This window comes from Prionailurus bengalensis, chromosome C2 (genome assembly GCF_016509475.1).
Source record: "Prionailurus bengalensis isolate Pbe53 chromosome C2, Fcat_Pben_1.1_paternal_pri, whole genome shotgun sequence".
Classification (NCBI taxonomy): domain Eukaryota; kingdom Metazoa; phylum Chordata; class Mammalia; order Carnivora; family Felidae; genus Prionailurus; species Prionailurus bengalensis.
Window position 1 is genome coordinate 135,837,360 of NC_057350.1, and position 10,295 is coordinate 135,847,654.

At 40.7% G+C, this 10,295-nt stretch overlaps 1 pseudogene; it reads right to left on the reverse strand.

Annotated features, from left to right (window-relative positions):
- Positions 1–683: 683 nt before the first annotated feature.
- Positions 684–1,208, reverse strand: LOC122492417 (annotated as a pseudogene).
- Between the last annotated feature and the right edge of the window lie 9,087 nt (positions 1,209–10,295).

Genomic DNA, 10,295 nt, shown 5'->3' on the forward strand with positions numbered 1-10,295 from the left:
CTGGAAAAAATGTTTTTGAGAATCATTACTATAACATATAAATATCCCCAAAGTATATAACTTAAAAAATATATCAAAATGATTTATGGATTCCATCTACAAAACACAACTTTTTTTTCCATTAAAAAAAATCCAAAAAGGAAATGTAGAATTTAATTTAAAGAAAAAAAAATCAGGGGCACCTGGGTTGCTCAGGTGCTCAACCAGATGTTGGTTAAGCATCTGACTTTGACTCAGGTCATGATCTCATGGTTTATGAGTTTGAGCCCCATGTCAGGCTCTCTGCTGTCAGCACAGAGCCCGCTTTGGATCCTCTGTCTCCCTGTCTCTCTGCCTCTCTCTTGTCTCAAAAATAAATAAACATTAAAAAAAGAGAAAGAAAACACATTCATTAAAAAAATAATCAGAAATTGTCCGAGAAAACAACAAAGCAAATCAATTCCTGACAAGAGTTTTGCATCTTAATGATCACATTTATTGAAAGAGTTCAAAATAAATAAATAAAAATGGTCTTTAGCTTAAGAATTTTTGAGCTATCTGAAAATCAACTCATTACAGGGGTGGAAGAATCCTTGGTCATTTCTTAATAAAATTTACGCAAGTTTCTCTTTTGAATATCTTCTGCATTTAAAGAGGCAAGCATACAAAGTCTCCTACATTCCATAGATAATAAATTCTTTGTTTCACCCAACTCTTAGTGGAGGGGCTACAACCAGTACAACGCCATCTCCCTGGAAAAAGAGCATCAGTATATTCTGTTTTATTGATTCATATACCTCTTTATATGTTTCCTCATAAATTTCTATAGTAGTCACAGTTTCTTCCACATGTCAGTATATTTAAATGCTGATCGTAAGTATGTAATCTGCCTCGGAGCTCTCTGTTTTTTCTTTAAAAAATTTTTTTAAATGTTTATTTAGTTTTAAGAGACAGAGAGTGCGAGCAGGGAAGGGACAAGAGGGAGACACAGAGTCCAAAGCAGGCTCCAGGCTCTGAGCTGTCAGCAGAAAGCCTGGCAAGGGGCTCAAACTCACTAACTGTGAGATAATGACCCAAGCCAAAGTCAGATGCTTAACCGACTGAGCCACCCAGGAGCCCCTGTTGTTTCTCATTTTCACATAAATTCGCTCATCCAGACTGAGCCTGATGAGATCCAGGGGCTCTTCTACAGTGCTGCTGGTTTGTTGCTGGTCCATGTTGCCCACCATGTTTCCCAAAACACAACTTTTGAAATGGGTTCTTGAATATATATTATATTCACTGACTATCTTCAAAGGCAAATAAGAAAACTCTCCAAACTATTTCTTTAGCAGCTATCATCAGGAGATACTTTTAAGCAAAAACCACTCACCTTATGTTATAGTCATATATTGCATGAACTATAACCAGTGTGAATCTTTAAAGTGAGAATTTCAGCTTATGAATGAAGAATTTAAAAATAAGCTATTATTTAGGATGGTAAGTGCAAAGGAAAAGGACTGGTCTTATACAGCTATACATGTTGTTTAGCTGAGATTCTTTGAGGAGATTCTTACCATCCCCTAAATATCATGTGTTACCTTGTAAGGAAACCAGACGTTAGATACCTTTTCTTTAAAATACTGACAACCCGTGGTGGAAATAAATTTTAAAAATATATTATCATAGAATTATTGAAACAAATCAAGTCATTTTTAGAGAGTTGCTCCAAGAAACCTTATGTCTATCTTTTAGAAAACCATTGATACATGTAGAAATTATCAATGTTCATATGGGGTGGCAAAACTAGATCTTATACCCCAAATGTTTAGCCACTCTAACTTATTTAACATTTTTCTCAGTAAAAGCACTGTCATCATCATCCTGTTTTTGCATATGTGCCTCACATTGTCTCAGTAGCAAAGTTGAGGCAGGATCGGAGTACATCCAAGAAAGGTTACAAAAGCAGTTCTTGATTTTGGCTGCACATTAGAATCACCCGTAGTGTTAAACACATATACATATGCATGTGTGTGTGTATATATATATGCACACACACATATATAATCATATTTGTGAATATATTCATTAAATATATATCTTATATATGCTGATCATATATATATAGGTTATATATATATATATGCACACAGTGATTATATATATACAACACAATACATATTCAGAAATCATATATATATATACATCAATTTTATATTTACACATGTATGTGCATTTGTACACGCACACACACGAACACACACAAACATTAGGTAGGGATAGGTACCAAATATATCATGCTTGGGCCCCACCCTCAGAGATTCTAATTAAATTCATTCAAGAGCACCTTAGAGGGGAGGTAGTTTTGAAAGCTTGCCAGGAAATTCTAACATGCAGCCAGGGTGAGAACCATTGTGCCAGATAAAAGGTAACAAAGGGAATCAAATAGTAATAAATAGTAAGAGTACTATGAAGCCACATATCTGGTGTCTGAAACATGGCCTGCTCTTCAGACCTTGCAGACTACTGTCTTTCTCAAGGTGTCAATAGTCATTCTAACATATACTAGGAAGAAGCCCAGGCCTAGAAACCCTCCCTTTTTAAGAGCTGGAGCTAGATTCACCTTCACACTTCCACTTTCTTGTCTGAGGACCTGCTTTGTCTCTAATGTCTGCCACTGGAATGTTTAACCTCTTTGGAGGAGAATAATCCAACCATTACCCATCACAGAAAAATCATTATCTGCAGCCTTGTATCTCACCTGTCCTATTTCTGCTTAGCAGCAGGTACTAAAGGCCTTCAATCTGCAGACTGAAGTCAACCCTACTCCTGAACTGAACCTAACCAAGCTTGGTGATGTATTGGGAAGTCCATGCTCACCAATGGACAGGGCTTAGAGTGAATCTTAATAACATCGGTTAACTACTATTCTTAACCTACCAATTTGGATGCCCTGAATACAGCATCAGCCCACGTGTGGCTTTTTGTATACTAGGATTCAGCTGGTGGACTTCCCCTTTAAAGCACCAGTCCTGGAGCCTGGAGCTGGTTAGTTCCCATGGCCCTGGTAGAATATATTCATGCCTGGATGACCTCCCCCAATTCATGTCACTGTGTGCCCAAGGTAGAGATCCCAGAATACCACCTTGCTGAACTGCCTGGACGATTTTAGCTCTCCACCCATTAATCCAAGTTACTTTGTGAGACATCTTAGTAAGGTGTTTGACTTTCTGCCCCATTAACACACAGTAAACAAAACAAAACAAAACCCAGGATCCGGAATATACGTGAGTCTCTCTGCACATGTTAGGGAAGAACAGCTTCTGGAACAAACTGGATTCCTCTGACTTGGCAGATGGAGGCTTCAGGGTCCTGAAGAAAGGGTGGTAGGATGGTAGTGCACACTAAGTTGGTGAATGGTGGGTGAACTATGCATGTCACACCTGTAACTGTTTGGGAGACACATAAATTATCACTGGTATTGATAGTAGGGGTCTGGACGGTGAACAGGACGTTGAATATCCAGGGAGGGTGAAGGACAGTAAGCGCTTCCTGAAAGGGAAGTGCAAGTCAGCATTGAACCTGGCCATCTTCTGTGTCCAGTTGGCGGCAAGGAACTCATGCTGGGAAGGTGGGGGTGGGTTGCAGAGGGAAGTCTTGGGAATTATGTCTGCAGTGAGAGACAAACCTGAGTGAGAAGAAGGAGTTGATTACATTTTCTTTGCTTTTGGCGAGACTTTCGGTGAAGCCTTGGTCAAGGTCTCCTGCAACTGTTTTTGTCTTCATGAGTCATAGGAGAAAGGTTGAGTAGATAGCATATATATGTCATTATATAAGGACTACATTAACAGATGCAGAGTAAGTGGGCACGCACTTCCCAATCATCGCTGTGACTTTCCACAGGTGAGTTCACTTAGACTCTTAGTTCTTTCTTTTGTAATGAAGAGCATTCTTTTTTTAAATGTTTATTTATTTATTTTGAGAGGGGGAGAGAGAAAGAGAGTGAGTAGGGGAGGGGCAGAGAGAGAGGGAGACAGAAATTCCCAAACAGGCTCCACAGTGTCAATGCAGAGCCCAATGTGGAGCTGAAACTCACAAACCGTGAGATCATGACCTGAGCCAAAATCAAGAGTTTCCCCAGGCACCCCATGAAGAGCATTCTTTAAAAAGACAGAGAAAACCCCACACTTTAAGGCTGAGCATTGTCATCACATAAAAAGCCTTAAGGTGCATGTTCTGTCAGGATCAATGGGAAAAACAGAGCTGCTGTGCGTGACTTACTAAGGCGGTTACACTTACCCCTGTGGGAGCTGGTAGGGCAGTCGAGGGTGTTGGACCTGAGGTTGTTATGGGTCAACCAGACCATCAGGAAGGACAGGTGGAAGTGGACAAGAGCAAAGACAATCTGAAATCTATGAGGATGGATGCAAATCTATTTCCACCTCTAACTCCAACCTTGGCACTATGGGTGTCCTGTGGGGGAAGCTGGTGCCTTTTGCCTCAGACAGAGGTGTGCTGTTCTGAGAGAGAGCACTCAGAGAAGCTGAAGGAAGACATTTGGTGGGAGCTGGAGGAGCTTCCAGTTGGTGCTACCCTGTGTAGATCAGTGACAGTGTGCATGAGCTGCCATGAGCTCCGGCACCTTGCACTGACCTCCAGTGGGTAAAAATGTATAGCTGCTGCTTCACTTCTTTCAAATTTCATGCAAAAGGTCTCTCGTGGCAAATGCTAGCCTGGAATTTTAGAGAAAAGAGAATGTTGGGAAATGTAGTTCCAGCTCTGCTGAGCCAACAAAGTCAACAAGTTATCACAATGCACTTTCCTAGAGAGCTCAGTGTATTTGTTGTTGCTAACACTTTCTCTCCCTCACCAGTTGTATTGGGTTACCCATCAGTTCTGTTGATTCTTCCTTTTTAGTTGCTCCTATTCTCACATTTCTATCATGATTGTAGATCATATTGGGGCTCTTTTCCTGACTTAGTTCTCTTTTCTCTTTAATTCATTCCAATGACTGTCCCTTGTCATGTTCCTCATTGCCGGAATCCCTACTTTGTTAAAACTGTTTTGCCACTCAGACCCCAAAATGGGGACCATGATTTTACTAGACTTCTGAGGGACTTGTATGTTGTCTCCAAAGCTCAGGCCACAACTCTTATCTATATGTCTTCTTCCTGAGAGAAGAGTATATATCCCTGTATTGTTGAACTCAGGCATGGCTTTGTGACTTGCTTTGACCAATAAAATGGTGGAAGGAGGGTAGCTGTCGAGCTTGGTAGCTTGCACCAGTTACCAATCCCAGGGGAGTAGAACACCATACATCGGTTATCAGTCCCCAAAGAGGACTCTAAAGACTTCTGCCTACTGCATCTTGGTCTCAGAACTGCCAATGAAAACATAACAACATCAAGCGCTAGATGGAATGATGCTCTACTTACATAGAGAAGAGAAAAGCAAGATCATTTTGAATAGTGGCTACTTGTCCCCCCATGGCCAGTGACTTTCTCCTGAGGCCAAGCAGGGAAATTCACCAAGGCACAGCCCTCTTGTGCTGGAGTGGAAGGACCCCTACTGCCCTCCCCATGGAGGACAGAGATTGTGGTGAAGTTGGTGCCACTTGAAGTACACACTTTAAGTGGAACAAAGGAACAGTATTGAGCCTGAAACAAGGGAAGATATTCCCATTCAAGGCGATAAACCCAACATAGGTTTTGTGGGTTCTTTATCTCTTGGTAAGGAAGTGTTACAGGCCAAGTGGGAGCCTTGTGTTGTTCACTGGGGGTCAAAAGACTGCAAACACAAGACTTCCCCAATAGCACTGATGTTTGATGTGGGCATTTGTGAACAGCAAGAGCTTCACGTGTTCTCTGTTGTCTGCCACACCACCAGCAATTTTCTGGATAGAGGCTGCTCCCTCAGTGTGGGTCACAGAGTGAAGACAGCATGCAGCAGAGCACAGCTGACCCCCAATGGATGTGAAACATGAACAAGATATAAAGTTGTCAGTTAATCTATGGAGATGGGAAGTGGGCAAATTCAAGAGCTATGCAGCAGAGCACAGCTGACCCCCAATGGATGTGAAACATAAACAAGATATAAAGTTGTCAGTTAATCTATGGAGATGGGAAGTGGGCAAATTCAAGAGCTATGCCTACAATGGATGGAACTTGGTGATGGATTGGATGTGAGATAGAGAGAGGTGTCATGGATGACTTCCATGGATTGCATAAGTGGATAGATGCCAGAGCAATTCACTGTGGTCACAAGTGTTGCAGAGGATGCAGGGGTTTGATAATTGGTAGTATTGATGTCTGCTGAAAGTCATTGAATTGTAAAAGCAGGTGAGCCAGGAGCTCTGAGTAAACATTTGCATGAGCTACACAGAGACTTGAGAGCCTGGAAACTCCAAACACCCAGTGGCAGTGGGCCAATTGCAGGAAATTGGTAAGGCAGGCAGGGGAAGCTCAAGTGCTAAATTCTGGGTTGGTATGGTGTAAGGCAATTGTGTTGGTCCAATAGGCCATTAGGATATAACACACGGTATCTTTCCTGTGGCCACTTGAGCCCGGAAATACCCACTTGGGTTAAAGCAAAACTGTCCCAGGCTGCAGCTAGGGACACATCAGATGAAAAGAGCTGTGAGGCTAAGATTCAGAGACAACATACAATTCTTGGGTAGTTTGGTAAAATCATGGTCCCCTGTCTTTGTGGTTCTGAGTGGCAAAGCAGGATAACAAAGCAGGGATTTAGGCAAAGAGTAACATGACACCACTCCTATCTCTTCCATACGAAGCTTGAGCAATGTTTTTAGAATGTAATGGATCATATCACTCACCTGCTTGAAGAGATCAATAGATCTCTTTAAGCTTAAAGACAACCTCCAAACCTGGCCTGCAAGGTCTTTTGTAGTCTGACCTTTGCCTTCTTCTCCAGTCTCAACCTGTACCATGTTCCCCTTGTGCTTTGAACTGTAACCACAGTGAGGTTTGTTTATTCCTTCAAATTTACCATATTCCCATAGGGCCTTTGCATATGATGTTTTTCTGTTTCTGCTTCATCTGGTCAGCTCCTACTCAACCTTTAGCTTTGACCTCAATTTTTATTTTCCTTAGGGTATCTTCTCATTGTTCTGATTGGGTTAAGTTCCTTTATTACGTATTCCCATGGCCCTTATCAAAGTTAACTTTTAATTTATTTGTAGTTATTTAACTAATATCTGTCTCTCCACAATACTGTATGTTCTAAGGCAAGAGTCAACACATTGTTTTTCCTGTAAAGAGCCAAATAATAAATAATTTGGACTTTGTGGACCATAAGTCTCTGTTACAACTACCCAACCCTTCTATTGTAGTGCAAGAGCCACAGACAAAATGGAAGCAAATATAAGTGACTGTGTTTCAATAAAACTTTATTTACAAAAATAGGTGGTGGACTTTATTTTGTCCACAGCTCTGAGACTTGCCGACATCTAATCTAGGACTTTAGACATTGTCTGTTTTGCTTACCGTTTTACCCTAGGTCCTTAGCACATTGCTTTGTACACAGCAAGTACCAATAAACTGTTGCTAAATGAATGAATGAATTCTGTCCATTGCTGTACAGACTTTGGCCATTCTGTCTTCCCCATATTTATTCAAGCCATATTTATATCCTACCAGGAATACCTTCTCCCAAATCCAAATTGGGTTTTTGCTTCTCAAGATGCTTCTTTTTAACCACTTTTTCATAAAGCTATCCATGATTAGTTTCCAGTGCTGGGATTCTGAACTCTAATAGAAGTAATTTTTTATACAAGTAACTTGACTGAACACACTTAAAGTAGGACTCTACAGTTTAACAAGCTGTTTCCCAAGTTTGGCACTTTGGGCCAAAGTCTCTTGAGTCCTGCTTGTGTCTGAGAAGTGAGAGAGGGGAAAACCAGTGGGAACCAAATACAAACAATAAGTTGACAAATTATCCTACTGCATATGTGTCAACAAGAATGCCTTATCCTGGTACTTGTGCTGGGGTAGGATGTGAGCCCACAATGCAGAAGTTGAAGATGGCATCGCTGAGGAGACAACATCTAAGGTAATTACTTAAAAAAAAATCCACATGTTACTTACATTTGGGTTAGGATAATACCAAGACCTTACTTTAGTTTCCTCTGTCCCCAAAATTTCATTATGAAAAATTTTAAACACAAAGGAGGTTTGAAAAAAACAACTCAAGGAACATCTGAATACCTACCATGTAGATAAAACAATTGTTAACATGTTGCTATACTGGCTTTATCTTCTCTTTACATATTTCTGATCCATTTGGAAGTAAGTTATAGACATCAAGCATTCCATCTTAAATAATTCATGTGCATCTTTTAAAAGTAGAGGCATTCTACTACATAACCATTATACCATTAGCAATACTTCCTACTATGATCTAATATCCAGGCCATATTCAAATTCTCCAATTATCCCTCAAACTGTCTTTTATAGCTGTATTTTTAAAAAATATGATCCAACCCATTTGGCTATTACGCTAGTCTGATCCCTTCAAGCAAAATAGGAATTCTTGAATATAAAATACATAAAAAGTCCCAAATAGGGAAAGCAGGTGCAAAAACACAGGGCATGTTTTGGGAGAAGAGCAGAGTAATATTCTATGATCCAACAACACACAGAATTGGTGGGAAATGACTTTGGAGGAGTATAAAGAACCAGATCATGATTGATCTTCAATATTACTCAAAGGAACTTTGAATTCATTCTTCTGTTGAGGTGGGTTTTACCACCCTATAAAATTTGACAGTGTCAGGACTGAATACTCAACTGTAGGAGCAATCTCACCAACATGAGATTCATTACCACTAGTCTCCTTTTCACCCAGCTTATTTCACTACAGCATTTTAGATTGTTGTATTTTTAAAGTAGCCCTCTTTAACTATTGGCTTCTAACTGACCAAGTCCACGTCTTTTTCACAAGATAGGGGGTAGCTTATTGTCAAAGAGACAGCTGAGCATATTCTTCCACCAAGGGACTGATTTGCCTCCTCAAAGAGCACCCTGAGAGTCCCAGGCAGCCGAAGGCCACAGGGGAACTTGACGCCTTTCTCTGCCCTCTGGAAGCCTGTTGCAGGTGTCTCCATCATGGCCTCTCTACAGCTGGAATCTATGCTGTGCTGGTCATTTATATGGATGAATATTTGCCTTTTCTGATGTGAAAGTGGAAGTTCTTTGAACCAGCTACAATTAGATTACCATTGATGTGAAAACCACATATAATTCAGCATCTTTTCCTTTTATTTATAGTTGAGGACTTAAAGGCCAAGGGAAGTTAAATTACTTCTCTAAGGTCACAGTACAAGACAATGCTTATAACTACCGTCAGTGGGTGCACAGCTATGTGTCAGTCACTGAGCTCTGTGTTTTACATACAGTATCTCTCTGATAGGGTTACCTGATGAACTTTCCTGGTGTCAAATGTGCAGGGAACTGGTGGTTGCTTTATGTCGCTATATCTGCTTTGACATTCCTCATGGTCCCCTGATCCTTGAATAGCTGTGATGATGTCCACTCACTACTATTTCAGTCATTTCCTTCCCATGACTTCCAGGGGTTCCTGGATGGCTCAGTCAGTGGAGCATGCAGATCTTGATCTTGGGGTTATGAGTTTGAGCCCCACATTGGGTGTAGAGATTAATAAAAAATCTTGGAGCACCTGGGCTCAGTTGGTTAAGTGTCCGACTCTTGGTTTTGGCTCAGGTCATGATCTTATGGTTCATGGGACTGAGACATGTGTTGGGATTCTCCCTTTCCCTCTCTCTCTTCCCCTCCCCTGCTCACACACTCATGTGCACACACTCGTGCATTCTCTCTCTCTCTCTCAAAATTAACAAATAAACATGAAAAAAAAAACCTTAATGTGGTATATCTGTATATCTAGATCTATCTATATAATGGAATATTGCTCAGCCATCAAAAGAATGAAATCTTACCATTTGCAGTGATGTGGATGGAGCTAGAGTACATTTTACTAAGCAGAATAAGTCAGTCAGAGAAAGACAAATAGCATATGATTTCACTCATGTGTGGAATTTAAGAAACAAAATAGATGAACATATGGGGGGGGGAAAGGGGAAAGGGAAAGAAACCACAAGAGACCACTAACTATAGAGAGCAAACTGAGGGTTGACAGAGGGAGGTGAGTGGAAGATGGGCTAGATGGATTATGGGTAGTAGGAGGGCACTTGTTATGATGAGTACTGGGTGTTGTATGTAAGTGATGAAAACTAAATCCTACTCCTGAAACCAATATTGCCCTTCATGTTAATTAACTAGAATTTAAATAAAAATTTGAAGAAA